Source organism: Rhyacophila brunnea, unplaced genomic scaffold (assembly GCF_057557595.1).
Source record: "Rhyacophila brunnea isolate RB1 unplaced genomic scaffold, BYU_Rbru_1.0 scaffold_16, whole genome shotgun sequence".
NCBI classification, from domain to species: Eukaryota; Metazoa; Arthropoda; class Insecta; order Trichoptera; family Rhyacophilidae; genus Rhyacophila; species Rhyacophila brunnea.
Window position 1 is genome coordinate 8,058,370 of NW_028232816.1, and position 21,837 is coordinate 8,080,206.

At 34.0% G+C, this 21,837-nt stretch overlaps 1 protein-coding gene across 2 annotated transcripts in view; it reads right to left on the reverse strand.

Moving 5' to 3' along the window:
• fdl (beta acetylhexosaminidase fused lobes) overlaps window positions 1–19,378 on the reverse strand; it is a 259,655-nt gene extending 240,277 nt beyond the window's left edge. The window contains exons 1-2 of one of the 2 annotated variants that reach the window (XM_085943751.1): window positions 19,284–19,374; window positions 18,595–18,707 (exon numbers count right to left, since the gene is read on the reverse strand). The gene's annotated coding sequence lies outside the window, so the exon portion shown is untranslated. Of the gene's footprint in view, window positions 1–18,594 lie in introns of both variants that reach the window. The other variant, XM_085943750.1, reaches the window with a different exon arrangement.
• Between the last annotated feature and the right edge of the window lie 2,459 nt (window positions 19,379–21,837).

Below are 21,837 nucleotides of genomic sequence, written 5' to 3' on the forward strand. Positions count from 1 at the left end.
ACATGTGTGAACACGGGCATTGTCCTGATGAAAGAGGATTTTTTTCCTGTTTAAATGAGGCCATTTTTCTTCAATTTCGTTTTTTAGCTGGTCCAATAAAGATGCATAATAATCATCTGTTATTGTTTTTCCTTTTTCCAAATAGTCAACGAAAATAATTTCACGTGCATCCCAAAATACAGTAGCCATAACCTTACCAGCTGATTTTACGGTTTTCGCCTTCTTTGGACATGGTTTGTCTTCGCAATCCACTGCTTTGACTGTTCTTTCGTCTCGGGAGTAGTGTGGTGTATCCATGTTTCATCTACAGTCACAAAGCGACGAAAAAATTCATCCGGATTGCGTTGCATGAGCGACAACAGGGCTTTAGAGGCCACCACCCTATTGCGTTTATTGTCGACTCTGAGCAAACGCGGCACCCATCTTGCAGAAATATTTTTCATGCCCAATTTGTCATGTAAAATAGAAATGACGCTACCTTTTGAGATCCCTGTAACCTCAATTATCTCACTCAACTTTAATCTTCGGTCACTTAACACCATATCGTGGATTTTATTGATAATTTCTGGTGTAGTCACCTCTACAGGACGTCCTGAGCGTGGTTCATCTTTTGTTGATGTACGACCACATTTAAATTCATTTAACCAGTTATAAATAGTTGCAAGTGAAGGAGCAGATATGCCGTGAACTAAATCCAACTCATTTTTTATTTCCTTTGCTGTTAACCCTTTTATATTAAAATGTTTAATAACAGCTCTAAACTCAATTTTCTCCATTTTCCATTTTTCCATTTTCCACGAGCAAATTTTTTTTTAAATGTACGAAAAACACACAACAACCCGACCAATCTGATTGAAACTTCGCAGCATACTGAATCGGTAGTGCCGCTGCATGAAAACAAACCGCTTACAGTACTAGTCGCGCCACTTGTCGGCTTTTCTAAGGACTTATTGACCCACCCTCGTACCATCATACCAAGTAGATCTCCGAGGTACGGGCATCCCTTTTTATGACATGGCAGTGCGAACATGTGGAATACTAATACTTAATTGGATGTTGATCTTAACCTCATCTAAGGCTTCGGCCACATAGGCAGGTGCTTCGCTAGTCCTGAGCTAGGTGATATGCTTGTCTACTTAAACACTACTGCCACATTGCACGCTATGTGCTTAGGTACAAATTCATTTGACATTTGGAAGCGCTCAAGTCAACAACGATATGTAATTCTCAAAACTAACCAGAAAGTTACTTCTCACAAGGAATTTAAGTCGCAAATTCGAACTTGTTGGGTGCATATAATGTCAATTCATCCCATGCGTCATTATTCATAACCTCAAAATATACGGTGTTTGACGTTTTTCATACTGAAGCAACATCCGCCATCTTGCAAAATCCATGGACAATGGAAAAATCATTAGGATCGTTAGACACAATAAAAATAACTAACACGTTTGTTCGCCGGGAGACTCACGAGGTGACTCATAATCACGTAGCGAGGCGCGGAGCGTGCAATGTGACAATTGCGATAGAATAGTGTGCGTTCGTTCGCTAGGATATGTCACTTAGCACGTAGCCACCAAGCAAGGAACCTGCCTATGAACCTAACCTAACCGAAAAAAATCGTTTTTTTTTAAACGGTACTTACATGTTCAAACACGCGCGTTAACATGATCTCAGTTATCGTTTGTCAACTTTGGCTACGGCCGTATGTTGTAGCCTAACCACTAGAAAATGCCAATAGAAATGGCGTATTTCAAAAAAATACTACCTTATTCTTAGTTCAATAATTATTATAAAACAATCATTATTCGTAGGATGTTTATCACATTTTAATGGTCAAAGACATAGCTTATAATAATAAATATTTTCAAATGTGATAATTTTTCCCATTTTTTGAATAATAAAATGCCTAATTCTTGTCAAATTTGGGATCACAGAGATTATAAATATAATTTTTTATCGTAAAAATTTCACTATAATAATGTCAACATAAATTTTACTAATGATTTTATAAATGCGTTTAAAAATTAATACATCTAAAAAATCTTAACACCACTGCACATGGGTGTACTGAAATATGACTATATTTAAAAAAATAGGAGAGTTTTTAAAGAATACTATTTTATGCAATAAAAATACTGTATGCAGTCATCAAATGTTTAAAATAAATATAAAGGATAATGAGACTTCAAAATTATATAAATAGATTATCTACAACGTTTAAGGAATCTTCGGGCTAATGCTTTTAAAATACCGTAAAATCTCCATTTTAACGTACGTTGGGCATGTGGGCCGTGAATGAATTTTAAAAAACAATATGTATTCTTAATTCAACGAAAACAAATAAGCATGACTGTCAAGTGTAGATACACTAGTTTGTCGAATCACCCATAACATAAAACTATTATGGTTTGGTTTAGGCAGTGTTTAATTGATTTGTAAAAACTAACCAACACCATCCGAAAATTGTAGTTTTGGTGCAACAAAAACAAAATACATATGCCTAACATAGTTTATGTTCACTATTTATGACGGATCGTAATAGCGTACCTCCACCCTTCGCCACTGCTATAATATAATAATACAAGTAAATTAATCGCAAACGTCTATAAAAATTATGAAGAGCTGCCATATAAGTTTGTATCGTTTTATAATACAAAATGTGGTATTACGATGTGTTTAATGTTGAACCTCGATGTGTTCCAATTATGTAAATTGTATATGTGTATAAAAATTTACTATAAACAAGTTGTACCTACTTGTCTCAATTAATTCGGGCCAAAAATTAAAAGTGTTATAAAGCATACAATGTACGGTCGAATACAATATTGTCTAGTGAGAGTTGTGGGCACATACATATTATTATGCATATGTATTGGGAACGAACAAGTATAAATATTTATAAAAATTTAAACACAGAACCGTGCTGGCATTGGTTTCATTTTAGAGGTGTGCGGTTGATAATGATTTCTTTACCATGTCCGATTCTAATAAGATCAAATGGGCCTCCACGGAGTGGAGGTTTGTATTGGCAGTTTTTTTTTTTTGCTTGCTCAACCTATTAGGTCCATACTCTGGCTCAAATACATATTGAAAAACAATGTGTGTACTTGCCAGACCCAATCTGGGCCCCACGGCGTTATAGGCCGACACTTAAGCCGCTCGGCCATGATAACCAATGAAATAATATTGGTTATTCAAAATGTAGGTATTCCATTATTATAATAAACCATTTTTTTTATTCAACGAATAATTCACAAGAGTTGAGAATGAAACATTCTTTATATTGAACATACATGCTTTGAAAACACCTCATATATATTATATTAAGTTTACTTACATATAATAAAAAAAAAATTGAAAAAAATACGGCGCCCGACAGGACTTGAACCTCTATACAATGGATCCGCAGCAATTTGTTTTAGAAATTAAGCCATTGCTACTACAGGACGTCGGTTAGTCATTATGGCACGATTAATACATTGATTTAAAACACAAAACCGGCTATCAACTAACGCAATTTTAATTGGTAAAACATGTTGGCGCAAATCCAGCAGATACAGGTTCAAATCCCGTCAGGTGTCGTATTTTTTTCTACAAAAACGATTTTTTCTAGTGTGTATATGTATGAGATGTTTCCAAATTATGTATATTCAGATCTTTTAAAAAGTAACGCAGCGTACTTACCCTAGAATATAAGTAAGAAGACGTTATGAATTAAAAGAAATATAAATATAATCCAGTTTATCGGCTATTTTCAAAATGCGTTTTCCGCTGTATTCCGTATAACCCAGGGGGGGTAAACTTTTTGGATGGAGGGCCAAATTCAAGAATTCAAAATGAGCGGCGGGCCGCGAGTAAAATACCATTTTTAGATATGCACTATTTATTATCACGAAAAATAAACATTACAAAAAAATTAATGAGATGAATGAAACTGTTGTACATTTTTTAACATTTTTTTTAAATTCAGGTGTTAATTTTGTAGTTGATATTCTCAAAACTGCTTGTAAATGGGCATCGGAGATATTTGATCGTAAAGAATTTTTATTGAGGTTCATGATCGAAAATGTTTGTTCACATACTTATATAGGTTGATCCAAAAATAACAAACATTTTTTTTTGCGTAATCTTTAAGTTGGTCGAATTTGTCTGAATTAAGGGCATTGTAAAATTTGGAGATTTCTTCACGACGATGCAATTCTCTTAAATCAGTGTCACACTGCAGATCAATAATCTCAAGTTGTAGCTCTGTCGGTAAACTGTCAATATCTATTGAAAATGGATCGCGTACTATTGCTAATCTTGTGTCAATTTTTCGGAAGTCACCAAATCTTTGTGAAAAATCGTCATTCAGAACTTTAATAATTTTACCATATTCTTTAAATTCATATTCTGGTATATTCAGCAACTTCAAAGTTGGAAAATGGTCCACATTGTTATTCGATATTTTTGTCGAAGGAATAACTTGAGTTTTAATTGAAATCCATTCAAACTGTTTACCATATCATGGGCATATATTTTTTTTCCTTGCAACGCGGAGTTAAAAGTATTTAAATGTGTCACGATGTTCAACGTAGAAAATAGTGGTTACATAGTCTGAGACGAGACGCAAGGAAGACGTACTGAGATAATACATTTACGAAACAACAAATTCTTCAAATTTTAATCTATTGTCAATATTTTTTTAAAAAATTATAAAAAGTTATTCGTAATCAGAAGTACAATTAATGATGGCGGGCCGCAAAAAAATACCCGGCGGGCCGCAGTTTGCCCCCCACTGATAACCGAACAGTACCGTGATTCAGTTCGGATTCAAACGTCAAAGGGAAGAGATAGATTTTCTCCCTCCGACCAAAACGGTCTAAGTCTTATATGCCTAATTTAAAGAATGCATGTTCATGCTTTAATAATACTTTCAACCTGATAAAACAATCAGATATATCAGGCTCATATGATATTAGAGGAAGTGAATATGGCCGATGTTGACCACTGGTTTTGTTTTTAATTCATGACATGACAATCTCGACAAAGACCTTTGCTCTTGGAACAGTATTAGATAATCAAAGAACTATGATAAATAAATCTTATATGAAGAATATGTAGGTACTTATTTTATAAAATATTATTTCTATCATAGCAGATATTTTATAAAAGGTAACAATAACACTGCATTGCCGGAAAAAGTTTTCAAAATTCAGTAGATTGAAAAAAAATGCATAAAAATCAGCGATTTTACTTGAGAACATAAATTAATGGCCTTCAAATCATGCTATTGCTATAATCTTACAAGTAACCTTGAATCGAATATTAAATACTAGTGGATCTACTGAAATTTTATTTAACATGGCCAGTGAATTTGACAGGTTTTAGGCCCGTTTCAGACGGGACACCGGTGTCGCGCTCGTATATAATATGAAGTCCTTTGTATTTGAATAAAGGGTCCTTTGTATTATGTTTATGAACGCACTAGAGCTAATGAGTCAACGCGTGTCCGGTACATTTTTCCGTCGGCCACTACATTCTCAAGCCGCCGATACACTTGTTTTTATTACCGCAGCCTGTTTTATGTTCTAATTTATAACGCGAAATTATGCGTTGACTCATTAGCTCTGGGGCGTTCATAAACATAAGACAAAGGCACCTTTATTCGAATACAAATGCCTCCTATATTATATGGAGCGTGACACCGGTGTCCCGTCTGAAACGGGCCTTACAAAGATATTTTTCAATAGAAATTCTATGAAACATTTGATAAAACATCTTTGTCAAAGATATCTGACAGTCTAATATCGGCCATAGTGAAAAAAATAAGTGGTCGCCTGCAATTTGGGCACTCCAGGTTATAGGCCCTTTATGGTAAATTCAAACCTTTATAATACAAATTGCAATGTATCATAATATTTTACAATAGTATAAACTATAAGCAATTATTAAGTACCTATGTATTTATGTGGATAGACTGAAAAATATGAAGTGTACTTACATCGCATTGCACGTTAGAAGAAAATAGTTATCCAATATTGTTGTTAAGTAAGTATTTCTAGCAATGTACCTTATTAATGACGAACAAATAAATTAATTGATTGTTTCCAAGTCTAAAGTCTCATCATAGTCATCAACATCATCTTCTCGGTTAATTTAAATTCTAATTGCGCATGCCAATGTCATATTACATGACGATGTTTCTCAAATATTTTGTATTCTATAATCAATAATTATTGTGATACTCATTTGATTATTTGCGGAAGAAAATCATAATCTCGTGGTGCAGTGCGTAAAGCGTCAATTACATTGAGCTTCTTTACGAGCTGTTTGTTGACGAATTTAAAAGCGGGCGATTCAGCTACTGCGATTTGATGATTACACACAAAACTTTCCATTCGCTGAGAAGCCATAAGTCAGCGACTATTTTGACAGAACGTAGTTCGTTTTTTTACCGGGAGGTTGCTACTGCGCTCTACTGCACAGACGCAGTAGGCCCACACGCCGGTGTGTAGCGTGTAAAGTTGACTGGCTTTCAACTTTTCTCGATAGAGTGTTTACAGCCTGCTTGTTAGCTTGTTCGATGATTACACTGGGCGACTTTACAGGCAGATTATAAATTCGCCAACAAACAGCTCGTAAAGAAGCTCAATGTAATTGACGCTTAAGGCGCTGGCCTTCCATCCCGGAGTTCTGGGTTCGATTCCCGGTGAGGTCAAGATATATCTACATAAGTAATATATTATGTAAATTCCTCAAGCCTGGAAGAGTTTTACCACTATTATTGGGCTTCACGGCCTGTTGCGGTGTTTTAATAAAGAAACAAAAAAAAGTACTTAATGTATACTTCTTCCACATATCTACATGCTAATTGCATTTAACTTTGGTATTAACGATTACAATAGATTTAACGATTAAAGTATATATACACACTTGTAACGCGCGGAAATTCGTCAACGTCATTCGGCATAATTCAAAAAATTTTGAATAAACTGATTAAGTACGTCCAGTTGATTTTAAGAATAACACGGCAACTCACCAATAAAAGTATTGAGGCATTTATATAAAAACTCGACAGACTAAAGATAACGAAAACTGATCTTTATCAAGACGCGTAACCTGGAGAAATTTTGGCATGTAATGATAGAAAGTAAATACAGAGTGTCACCAGCAAGATAATGCGTCAGTGAAACTTGTAAACCGATAATTTATTATTATGACCAGGATAATTGTTTTGATCTTAACAAGCTGAGATCAATTTTATAATTTCAAATGTCCCGCCATTTGCACATAGTATACAAAACAGCGAGAGGCGTCGGATCTTTCGTCGGATCGAACCTTTTTCATTGACACAATTACCAGGGTATAAATACTCGATGTATTAAAACGTAAAACATCATTTTAGGTTTTCCGGAGATCGGGGAAGATATTATTTGGTCAGGTCCCTGGCGTTTTCTTATTCAATTTAAGTTTATGAAAACATGTCTGCAATGTTCCTGTAATAATGTAAATTACGTGCATAAATAATAATAAAAAAACGTAGTGTCCGAGTGAGAATTTTTGTTTTCTTTCAAATACACCACTTCCTTGAAATTAAATCACGAAGAACATTTTTCTGCCGGCCATTAGAAAATAACCTACGGCCCAAGGCATACAAGAGTAAAGTTACACTTCCTCCATAAATAGATATATAATTATTACAAGGCATGTTACAAAGAACATAGAAGAGGGACGAGAAAGACGGATCCGACAGATGACGAACGCGTCAGGGTGGTTTCACCAGTGACGTCACTAGACAAAATGCCGCCCCATTTTTTTATACAGTATTTTTTATCATCCATTCATGACTCCATACAATATCTAAGAAATGTGTTATATGAATACAGTACTAACAAAATATATAAATGCATCCCCTGCATTTTTAGTTTTGACGGCCAACGCATCTGGTTAATAAGACAGACTGTAATTTATTATTCCCAAATCAGCACGTGTCGTTTCTGATCACCAAGGACGTTGAAGGGCAACGGAAATAAACTAGACATCACAAACCCGACAAAAAAAACACAGTCCTATTAAATCTTTCATGTTAATTAATACACTTTGTTTCCAACCAGTAAGCTGAATTTTTTAATGGAAAGATATTTTCGTTAGTTATTACTTAGTTTAGACTTTAGATAGCTATTTCTATATTTTAATTCTCCTCGATTTGCCGCCCTTCGAGTGACTGCCGCCCCCAAGCGACGCTCAATCTGCCTATAACCACGGGACGTCACTGGGTTTCATAGTATCACGGAAAACATGTAACCTCGAAGAATGAAATCAAGACGATTATTGCAGACATCAGTGTATTACTTGGAGCTGTATACAGAACCATAAGGGAACTGAAAGATAACACCTAGTTGAGAACGACTGGTATCCGTGCCTAGTTCATCTTACAGCACCGTTTATAAGTACATTGAGTCATCTGTTTTAATTCTACGTATTATTTCTCATCTCGAAGAGGTGGGACGTCCGCTTATTGCATGGGCGTATATACCATTGTATACCGACCTACATCTACAGTACGATTCTCAACAAAACATTCAATAATTAACATACAGTCGAACTTGGTTATTACGATCACGGTAATAGCGAGATCTAGATGTAATGAGGAAACATTCGTTGACATTTTAGTTTATGATTTTCTCCATACATTTATTCACTTTTATAACGAACTGCTTCTCGGGTATACCTACCTAGCAAAACTGTTAATGTGTCGATCGTTTAAAAACAACATTTTCGACCCTAAGCACTTAAATCCGACTGGGCAGCTAACTAGAACGATGCCGCCGGGATCGGATTACGTTTATGACACTAATTAAGTGTCTAAGTAGGTACCTAATTGGTGTTTTCGCAGACAACATTTAAAAATTATCCACTCATATGGTTGAAATTGCATGTAAAAAATCCAAGCGTTTTAGGTAACTACCAGCGGCGACGGCTCAGCATTTCATTACAATAAACAAATTCTTGTGTAGTTTAGGAATGCCATGCATGTTTCGGGGATTTTTACGATGGTTTTCAGATTTTTTATGTTCTATGCTTAAATAGAACGTAGCGCGAAAAATGTTATATAACGATATAACGAGTAGATAATGCTTATAACGAGCAAATTCATTCGGTCCCATCTTCCTCGTAATAACCAAGTTCGACTGTATTATGTATGATGAACAGTCCCCAGATAAATCTAGCGGGCAAAATTATTTGAGAATCACTGATCTAGATACTTACGTATTTTCATTTTAATAAAACATTCAAGTATTATTTTATATATAAAATGATATAGCCACACGTGGGATATTCTCCTTCAGTTATAAATTTGCTAATTTATTGGTAATTCAATAGGTGTGTAAGTACATATTATGATATTTAATATATTCAAGAGATCGGTGATAGATAATAATAATATTGTAGCACACATTTTCTTATTAAATGAGAAAAGTATTTCCGCGCATAGATGCTAAATACAGTACAAAAAATATAAATTTTGATAACAGCAGCCATGCAATGACTGTGACTGGATATGTATAGGAAAGGCCGAATGAATCTTCAATGTTAAGGTGCATACATAGGTATAATATAATAATTACAAGATTAAATGAACTTTTTATATACCACGTTTTTAAATTTTCATTTGACAATTCTATGTATTAATAAATATAGAATACTGAAATGTCATTTTGACATTTCATATTGATTTCCATAGTAACGCGCGTATATATTAATAATTTAGTTGCTAGGACCCACTTAGCAACCAATAATTATTAGTGAGTAGTAAATATTACTTTTAACGATTTTTATCCGAAACATACAAAACAGAATTAACTGAAAATGAATTCAATTCTGCTTAAAGATGCCCAAAAGTATTTAAAAAATGCATTCCCGTCGTGTTCTGATTTATTCTAAAAGTTTCAAATGACTAGCTAGTCGGGAAGTTAGTTAAAAATCTTGGACAAACAAGAAAAAATCTGTACTGGACAAACAAGAATACGAGCTAATAAAAATATGATAAAAATACTAACATGATAACATTTTTTTAAAATTTCAAAACCATTTCATCATCGTCATCAACAGCATTAAGGGTGGTGATTTTAAAATTTCTCTCAGCGTGAATAAACTATGCGTAAAAATTAATAAAAATATTCCCACCATCGCGAGTCTAGCAGTAAAAATCCCCATCCTGTATTCACAATTTGTAACTTGGAAATTGTATGAAATAATCGTTTCTGACTATACACAATTATTATGTAAACTGAAATGTAAAATATTGGTACTTATACTTGACATTAAAAAAGCTTACAATGCGAGCGAAACAGGTGTCGCATTAAATAATGCGAAGAATATCAAATGATAGACATATTTTGTAAATCACATAATATATTTACTTGTCACCTCCTTTCATATTGAATCGTGGTTTAGCTTGGCTTTTATGTAATTCAATGAACTATAAACCAGATAAGTAATCAATCTACTGCCACAAGACAGAAGTTACCGTTATTGCCGGGTTTGATGGGTACATATTTGTTCAGTGATAACTGATAACTGATAACTGATAAGTATGTACCTACACATTACAAGAGAAAACTGTGAATGACTTAGGTAATATCTTCGTACTAGTGGCGAAGGCCGACTTTTGTGAAGAGGTAGGCTGTGGAGATCAGAGAAAAAGAACACACTTGTCAGGTATACTTAAGGGAAATAAGAAGATACTACGATATTAGTACTGAAGAATAGGTACACACTAAATAATGATAACGACAAACTAATGTCTAAACTAAAAATCATTAGATAATATATATTTTTTAATAATCAATATTTATTTATATGTGATTGAATGCCGTAGATTTTTTTAATTATCTACTTACTTAATTATTATTTGGGCAAAGTTGCAGTAATAGATAATAATATTATACGTAGAAATTTTAGGCTAACGCATAAGAGCCTATTGTTATGCATACATTGCGATAGACATGCTGAGGTCATGTGAAATAAAGTCAATACAAAAAAAACATTAGTTTTCCCGGCGAATAATACATTAAAGACAAGTGGTGCGCTGTGACCTATTTTTTAAACCTTTAGCAGATGGAGATGTAATCTGTATTTATTTATAATATATTCCTACATTAACAACAGATGTCGTTGGAAAATTAAATTATTTTTATAGAATATAAGTAAGTAGATACGTAAGTGATACGTCAATATGCAATTAAAAATTATTTTTCTTAAGACGGTTAGCTTTAAATAATCACATAGTATGGAGTCTTCGCCACTGCTTTGTACGAATACTTATTAATATAGACAAAGTTTATTATACAAAAGTAGTGCGAAAGAGTCAATGACTCACTCATATTTTATTTATTTAAATATATTGAGTAGTGCATAAAAAAAATATTGATTCAAGACCTTCATAACATGAAATTTAGATTGAAAAGAACAGGTAAATCAAGTTAGATAAACAAGCTAAAAAATAATCTAATAGCAAAAAACAGCAATGAACGACAATTTTCTAAACAAAAATAATTCAATAAGTATAAAAAAACAAAGTTAACAATAAAGTAGAATTTTAAAAATAAAATACATAGCGCATCACTACACAAATGTCTACGTCTCTAAGTGAGGGAGTGCATTGACCAGCCACGCAGCCCTTGCTATTGGTGTCTGATAAAGTGATAAGCCTGACACGAGAGAACAGTTTACATCAGATAGATAGATAAGTAGTAAAAAAATAGATAATTGACGGGTGCATATATATACAAATTATAATATTGTAAACTTACCATCGTAATTTCTATAAAGTCAATAAATCTGTTATAATGAATATCCACAGGAAGTCACTGACACAACATCACATAATCAAGAAACAGTTATCACTAGCTAGAGAGTAGAGAGGTAGATAGTCATTCGATTGGCAGAGCATTTTCATTTGGTGGATGGCAGAACATCCCCAGAGAAGGTAACGTAAGTACACATAACGTAGGTCTAAACAGCGTGCCTTCAATTAAGTAATTGTATTATAATGACGCTATCTATACTCACGTACTTTCAAATGATTATTTTATCTTTCTATTCGGACGGTATTACTTAAAATCACAGCGTTATTTTATGTATACAGCCTTCATTCTAGCGTAATTTCGTTCTAAATATGTATAATAATATAGTCTTATTTGAAAATTAAGAAATCGAGATGTTGCAATATTAAATTTGGTAATTGCAAATGAATTATATTCAGACTTCCAGTCCCACGGTTCAAGGCTTTCAACGCGAAACTCAAAAATAACGAAGTGATCATTGTTCAGCAACCGGTGCGTATCTGCTACGCTTTATTTTCCAACAAAAACTCACGATCGCTTCCAAAAATAAACCGTTATCATTAAAATCGCCGTACAAAATCGAACCGTTATAAGGACATGCCTCAATGCATTTTCGATGCGTTCAATAAACGTTGAAAATCTGCATATTATAAAATAAGTACAGCTAATAATATACTTACCAAATTAACTTGAGACTACAATACCTGAAGATGTCGGCAAATATAAATGTACTGTAGCCTGTAACCTACGTCTTAGGCCGGGTAGTTAGACGGAGAGCCACGAAACTTGATGGAGAAGAAAAGTGGCAAGTGCTTTTAAAATAAAAACAGAAATCACCACTTCGTCAATATAGTATTTTTTGACAAATAACTTTCATTTAATTCAATACATATACATAACGCGAGGGCTTGAGACATGACCTCGAAGATTTAATAAAAAAAAACAATTAAGTACGCTGTTGTAGTTACTACTGTCTTTAGGCCGGGAATATACGGGCAACTTCGTGTTGCTGCTGCCGGCAGTGGCAACTCGGAGATCCCCAATCTTTCATACAAAACTCATAACGGACGCACACACAGCAACTCACTGCTGCCGACAGATTATGGGTAGGTACAAAGAGAAGCTTCGTGTGTCGATTAAACCCCGCGATTTTGATTTTTCAAATAATAGGGTAATAAGGATTTTCCATCTACAGATTTTAATAGAAACTGTTTCCAGGCTGTATAGGTCCTACCGCAAAAAAATATCAATAATTCTTAATTCAAACGAGACACGTTTTGGACTAGTTATACCATTCATATCAATAGCCAATATGACGTATATCTTTTGAGAAGCCATGACTATTACGATGGTGGCATTAAATACCTCTACTTTCTTTGCAAATCGACAACATATTTTAAACATCTTTGAATTGTTGCTTCTAGTTATATACCTAGGTATATACGTTTTATAATTAGCACACGTCCGAAATTAAGTACTTATGCACATAGTACACAATCGTAAATTATGTAATATTCCCATAAATAGATAATACAAGAAAATAAACAGAAGAATACAGGACAATTAAGTGGTAATCTAACAACAGTGAAAAGATCTTACAGTACCTATCTACCGAGTAGATACTTACCAAGAACACCATACTTAATTATTGTGATTATAAATATCACAATAAGTAAGTGGGTACATATCTACATACATGTGCACTTATTGACTACAATAATAATTATGGTTAATAAATACTTGTAAATTTAGTCATCATTTACTTATTTTATAGCTGGGTACCACGTACTGGTAATAAAATTGCTACATACCTAATTAAACAATTCATCTGTCCGGTGATATCGCATTTATGTTTAGATAACAGGATAAAAAAAAACTCCTTATCGCGTTTTTCTTGCTGATAACAACACTGCGGATTGCATGTTCCAGCCATACAATTAGTAATACCAATAAAACTTACCTTGGGAATGGTAAGTATTTAATTATTCGGTTATCCTATATCTAACATGCACGGCATAGATTACAATATTTTGTGTAATGCTCGCAAATAGTATAGGACAATAATAATTAGAAAGAAATAATAGGATAGCGGCTCATAAGGTGGTTATGGAATTATTTAATGCCTGATACTGGCTCTCAAGTACAGATTAAATATTACATTCGTATATATTTAAAATATCAATATTTAGAAGACTAAAGACCATCCGGTGCATAAAAAAAATAAATAATGCTGATGTACCTACGAATGAACAAATTAGAAATGTTTTTTTTTACTTGCAACATTCACAATATGTATATAATCAAGTCGTTAGGAAACTTTCTAAGCTGTCGTCCAATACAAATCTCGTTTCGTAGATTTATTATTTTAATACAATAATAATGCATCACGATCTCGCATATGGAGCTGGGGCACATGGGCAAGAATCTAGAGGTGAATTTGCTTATCAACTACGGTTTGCGACCTCGAGATTGCTCTGGGTTTCAGGATTACTTTTTAAATGATTTTTGGCAACAAAAAAAAAACATAGAAAGGGATCATATATTTTTACCGAAGCTTATAAATTATTTTCAAGTTATTTTTTGACAATGGAAATAGATAATAAATGAGGTGCTGCGGATTGAACTAATACAAGTAAACCGGTAAACAAGTGGGGTAAATCGACTTCAATGTTAATAATATTATGGCATTTTGAATTCTACATAACATACGTACTCTAAAAGAGGTGTCGTTATGAAATAATTCTTTACACTTTATCTTCTATTCCACAAAAATATTTCACATGTATGTATATAATATGATTATTAATGTTCTTAGTGTATGAAGAAACAATCTAAAACATTAAATTTAAGTAAGTATATACATATTATGGTTTCTATTAAAACAATAATGCCACTTTATAGACCATCCATGGCTCATGGGATATGCCTACTCCAATTTTGGCGGAAAAATGTTAATATCCTTTCATACAAAGTATTTATACTTATCTATATTTAATCCAGTTTATCATATAAATAGTTGTCACTAAGGGTTGTTGTCCCAAAGACGTTCTGGATTTGATGGCTTGCAAGTAAATAGGTACCATTATATCGAAAACACTTTTTCACACAGATTTTTCCGATAAAGTTTAAGTAATCTAATCTTTTGGCACACTTCTCCATATGTTTGAAATAATACTCTGTTGACGGTTTTAGATTTGTGAAAGAAATTGGCTACTTGTGGATATTTTAACTACATACTTATAGTAATATCAGATCATTCCAATCGAATAGAACACCTCCAGATAACCTTGCCATTGTACACAATGACAAGGATTTGTGTGTATACGCAACCGTATAATTGTATTAGTAAAAATCAGGCACTGGTTTACTCACGTTTAATTCAAAAAAATCTATTCCAAATGGCAAGGTTAGTTGGCGACCACTCTAACCTCATATAATGTCGTGGGTCCAGATTCGAATCCTGGATCTGCCAAAAACACATGTTGTTTTTCAATTTGTGTTAGGAGTCAGCGTATAGACCTTAATAGGTTGAGCAAGTGGATAGCATTTATTTCTCGTAAAAACAAAAATCTGTTAATACAAATCTACACTCTGTGGAGACCCTATGATCGTCTTAGAATCGGACATGGTCAATATAGGTATATATACCTATTAAGTAACTACGAATGAACACCAAAATGTTTGGAAACACTGAAGCAAGTGGGTCTACTTCTTGTTGCGTCGGTTTTGTGTTTTTTTTCTTAATTATTGTCAAATTTGATTGTTAAAAACACAAACAAAACAACTCACTGCAGTCATATTTATTATTTTACACGGAATTTAACTATTTAAGTCAACGGTTGTTTAACTAGTAACCTAAGTACTTACCTACGTTAAAAATTGAACAAAGAAAAAATACAGTCTTGAAAATTGAACATCCTTAAAATGCAGCACTATTCATTTTTGATCTAAAGTTGAATGGAAATTCGTTATCTACTTGATACCTACTTACATTTTTTTCCTCGGCTATCACAACACAAATTTATAAAATGTTCACATTTACATGCACGTTTAGAGCAAACCGTTTTTATCAGCGCCGCAGACGAAAAAAATCTCATTTTCGCGAAACCGCCATTTAAAAATTGTAATATTAGCTTATCATTCCGTTATTGGCCTTTCCTTACAATATTATGCCACCCTTAAAGAGGGCACAATCTGTATACCCCACGAGACATCACAATACACCAGTGGCGCACAACCCGCAGCCTACATATATTACGGCATATCAACCAAATGAAAAATGTGAAAATAAATCGGAGCATATCATCACGATTACCTAGGCTTACCTAGGCATACTACTTTACGGTAGCGTAATATCATGGCACCTTACGAAGGGTCAGAGCAACAGTATACTAAGCTACGAAAACAGATGTTTGCGACGGATACTGGGTGTGCGGCGGCGGTAGGACTTTAGGAGCAACGAGGAGATAAGAGAACGCACCAAGCAACCTCTCATCACGCTGAGAGTAAAGAGGCGACGTTGGACCTGGCTCGGCCACGTGCTGCGGATGCCAGAAGAGAACCTCAACCTGGCTTGCTTGTTCTTCAAGCCGACCGCATTTCGGCGTCCTGGAAGGCCGCTAAATACTATCTATAGAGTGTAAGTATACGGCGGAACTACGGGATGCTGGTTTGACCTGGAACGAAGCAAGAAGACTGGCGAGCGACAGGGATACTTGGAGGCGCCCGTGTCCATATGCTCCAACTAAGGGGCGGATATGGCCGAAGAAGAGAAAGAAGAGCTGTTTAGACCTCACATGGTTTGATGCGTATGACGTGGCGATGGACCGAGGGAAGTAGGAATTCTAGAGGTAAAAAACTTCAAATAGGTAGGTACGTAATTATAATAAAGATATTTCATTATGCTCGACAGATATCATTCGTATACGGCATACGCTGTAGTATAGAGTAGATAAACTTATATTTACGTGGACATCGCGTGGTGCGCGGCGCATATAACAATGAATGTACCTACAGTGACGTCCCTAGACAAAATGCCGCCCCTAAGCAGCGCCTAAATGCCGCCCCATTTTTATAATATAGTATTTTTTATCATCCTTTCATGACAATAATATCTAAGAAATGTATTGTATGGATACATTACTAACAAAATATATACCACTAAATCTAATTTAAATGCCATTAATTCGCAAATATGCACGTGTCATTGCTGGTCATCGTGTACGTGACGTCCAAGGGCAACGGAAGTAAACTAGACATCGCGAACCCGACCTGTTAAACCTTTTATGTTAATTAATACATTTTGTTTCCAACAAGTGAGCTCAATTTTTAATGGAAAGATATTTCCGTTATTACTAAGTTTAGGTAGGTACCTATTTCTATATATTATACTGAATGATTCTCCTCGATTTGCCGCCCTTCAAGTAAGTGCCGCCCCCAAGCGACGCTCAATCTGCCTACCCCCACGGGACGTCACTGTGTACCTATGTCAAATTGTGAGTTAAAATAAGCACTTTGTCAGTTTCTTCCCTCTTAGAAACTCGGGAGACACAGAATTATAAAATAAGTAAGAAAACTGTCACGATTTATAAGAAAGGTTTTGCATCGCTTCCATATACACATACTTGGGTGCGGCAGTTTGTCGAGGGGCGGCAAATCGAGGAGAATCATTTGGAATACATAGAAATAGCTACCTAAACTTAATAATAACGAAATTATCTTTCCATTAAAAAAATCAGCTAACTGGTTTTGTCGGGTTCGCGATGTCTAGTTTACTTTCGTTGCCATTCGATGACCAGAAACGACACGTGCAGATTTGCGAATAATTACAGTCTGATATTTTGTTAGTAATGTATCCATACGAGACATTTCTTAGATATTGGACACATGAAAGGATGATAAAAATACTGTATAAAAACATGGGGCGGCATTTTATCTAGGGACGTCACTGCCAAAAAATATATGGACATCTGTATCAAAACATAATATTATGAATTGTTCGTAAGTACATATATACACAATATGTTCGTATATAAAATGTTTGTAAATAGCTTTAATAGAGAATAATAATAAATAATCAATTGAATCTTATAAATAAGATCAGAAGATAACAGCTCGCTGCCTGATTTTCAGGTTGTTCTATTTCACATTTTTTTTTTTAAATGACTTTTTAGTGCCATTTCGTTCTACTTCCAGAACTCTGTTTAACACATTAGTCAGAATATAAAAATTATGAACGCATTTGTCGATAATCTCGAAAATAGGTTATTCTTTTATAATATGCAGAAGCAGAACACAGTTTTTATTATATACCTATAGGTTGTGAAATTATTTCGATGTGAACTATCAAATTGCTCTCCTGAGAATTTTACAGAAAATGACATACCTAGTCATAGAACAACCTGGGAATCAGACAGCGATATATATATATTGGTGGTACCTTAGACTATAGATACGGTGGTACAATTTATTATTTCAATGTGAACTTTCAAATTGCTCTCCTGAACATTTTACTGAAAGTGACATAGAAGAACCTGGAAATCAGGCAGCGAACTTACTAAATACTGAAAATAAAAATGTGTAGTTTCTTAATCCTTTTAATTTACATCGAATCAAGCTTTGTGACAATACTATGAAGTATATTCATAGTTATTAGGTACCTAGGTACAAAGGGTAGGTAGAATTTTTTTTTTAAATATTCTCGTCGTTCCATTTTTTAAATAAAAAATAAATAAACAAAAGAATTTGCTTTACTACTCACATGTTCAATTTTAATCCTTTTCGGAAACTTTCACTTTTAAATATCACAAAACACGTTATTGATATCGTTATTATAAAACTTTATTCACAATGACGGCTATGGACACCATTTATCTATAAATTCACAGGTAAATATTATGATTTGTGACCACACAAACAGCTGATTATAATATCATGCACAATAAAAGAAGATGCAAGTCAGTTTTCCTATAAAAAATCGACGTATTATTCTCGATCGCAATGATTTTAACACACAAAAAACTTTCTTTGTATTGCTAAAAACGCCGCAGTAAATATTTTTATTGATACCTGAGAGCAATACAAGATTTTTTAAGTGGTCAACTTCAAAAGTGTGTCAAACCGATCACTGGCAGACGAAAAAACAATTCGCGAAACTTTATTTGGAAGTCGATTTTACGTAATATATCCCACTATTATTGAATAAATAAAGTAAAACTCGAGCGAGAAACGAAAACGAAATTCCAGGTGGTATAAATTTAGCCAATGTTTACGTTTTAGAGGCGATTTTATTCTATTTTTTAAGCACTTTCAATTTCTTAGGTAATCGTCACAAATCAAAACATCTACGACCTAGAGATAACGCGGTATATTCAAAATGTAACACCGAGAAACACAAATCTGCACAATGCTAATTAAACGACGGAGGCGAAAGATAAAATCACTGTTTACATTGTAAAACAAATCTCAGTAGCGCAAACTTTTAGGTTATGATGAATACAAGGATAAGCAAAGTTATACCCACAAAGCAAAGTGTCAAACTAAAACAAGAAGAAAAGAAAAATTACTGAGATGAACAACTCACTCCTGCCTCGTGCGGGAATCTTGGGAAGGTCAACATCTTGTAATAATAGTTTTGCTATTCGTCCACAGATGCCGTACAAAATAAGAATGTAAAATGACGTGTAATTTAATTTGTGTAATACTATAAATTACTATAAATTTAATATGACCATACCATTAATATTGTTATTCATTATTTTCTGATATTCGTGATATTAATAAATTTTTGTACAGATGCTATGACATGTGCGGTTGGCTTGGGAGCTTATTAATTTCATAAAAATATTGCTATTCGTCCACAGGTGTTTAGTTAACCTTTTTCCTATTAGGTTTGCGACTTTGATAAAAAAATCAATAGATGCGGTATTATTTTGGTAAACATTAGGGAAATCCACAATTTATTATTAGAAAGTATTGAAACAACACAAAAGATCTGATTCTAAAACACACTCATTCTACGTTTTTACAACACAAAGACATAAATTAAGTACCTACAAAGTAGATTTGTAATTTTGATTATTTATGATAGGTACCACTAGCTCCTCTCCCTGGCCCTCTTCGGCATATCAACCCCACAATCGAGGGTTTTCTGTCAAGTCCGCCACAAGCATATAACGACGACGCGAACTGATGACAATGTTTATGACGGTATTTCAGTAAAACGGCAAATAATTTTCAACTATAGGTGCGACGAAATTTCGGACTGGCTGGCAATCGGAGAGCGAAAGTCGAGATGTGAACACGTCAATTTGTTTTGTGATGGCGGCGGGGGAATTAATTCTTAATAAATCACGTAAAGATGACTAAAAAACGTTACCCATTTACTTGAAAAAGAAAACATGTCAATGAATATATTATTATTATTAGTAATAGAACATTAAACATTATATTAAATGGACGCATGTTGACTTTTTATGACAAATTATGTTTTGTTCTGCACGCGTCATTTGCACAATCTTCGCGTCGCGTAGTCACGATCGTTTTAGACCATGCCCCAGCTGAAGTATAGCCTTAAATTCCTTTATCTTGAAAATTACATCGATGATACCCATTTTTTTTACTAGGAGTACATTCAATTTAATATAATCTTCTTATAACTTATTCTTGCCATAATTATCTTGTATATAGTTAGGTACCTAAATCAGCAATCATAGTAGGTAGGTATTATCTTTAGTTTTTCTTCTTAACTTATTTATCATCATATTATTAAGATAATCGTATTATTATACTTATTGTGTCCTTATAATGATTTAAAAAAATACTTTTCATATCGCAATCATTTGACAGCTGATAACTAAAAACATAACTCAAGCTGCCAGATTCATCGTCTGTTCAGTGTTCACCATCTTCCTAAGACTCTCCGCACATTACGACGGCTAGCCATTTTCACAAATATGTATCAGAAAATTGCAGGTTTGATGATCAAAGCAGAGACGAAATGGACATGGATATCTCATGTGGAATAAGAATATCGCACGCCCGGCAATCAGATGTGTAGAAAACCTTAATTCGCGATATTTGAGCATAGACGCGTGGTCGTAATGTGCGGATAGCCTAATATTCCACCACTCAGTGACGTCCCGTGGGCTAGGCAGGTCACCTTCTGCTCATGGGCGGTATATTATGAAGAGCGTACAATATAAGAATACACACGAAAATATAATACGTTGTCAACATTAAATTTAAAAACAATTAATTATACTTATGTCATTATGTTACAAATACACATAAATATTATTTACCTAATTCTTTCTATTCTATTAGACATAATAAAGTATATTATCTTTCGATTTGATTTGATTTCAATTATCATAGACATCGTCAGTGACGTTCCGTGAGGGTGGGCAGATTGAACGCCGCTTGGGGGCGGCAGTTACTCGAGTATATATAGAAATAGCTACCTAAACTTAGTAATAACTGAAATATATTTCCATTAAAAAATCAGCTCCCTGGTTGGAAACAAAATGTATTAATTAACATAAAAGGTTTAACAGGGCTGTAATTTTTTGTCGGGTTCGCGATGTCTAGTTTACTTCCGTTGTCCTTGATGACTAGCAATGACACGTACAGATTTTCGAATTATATTTGAATTAATGGTGGGTACATACCTACTTACATAATTAATTTATCCAATTATTTTTGCCATTCACTCGCGAGTTTTTAAAGTTGTCAGGTGTATTTTTAAATGTATCTGAAACCGTGGACTCGCAAAATTGTCTATTGGAGGGATGGCATTTAAATTGGATATTGTGGTAGTGGTATATATTTTGTTAGTAATGTATCCATACACATTTCTTAGATATTGGAGTCATGAAAGGATGATAAAAAATACGGTATAAAAAATGGGGCGGCATTTTGGCGCTGTCTAGGGACGTCACTGTACATCGTCACTGTCCATTAAATTCAGACGTTTTACTGATAACGAGTGGATTTATTAGTTATT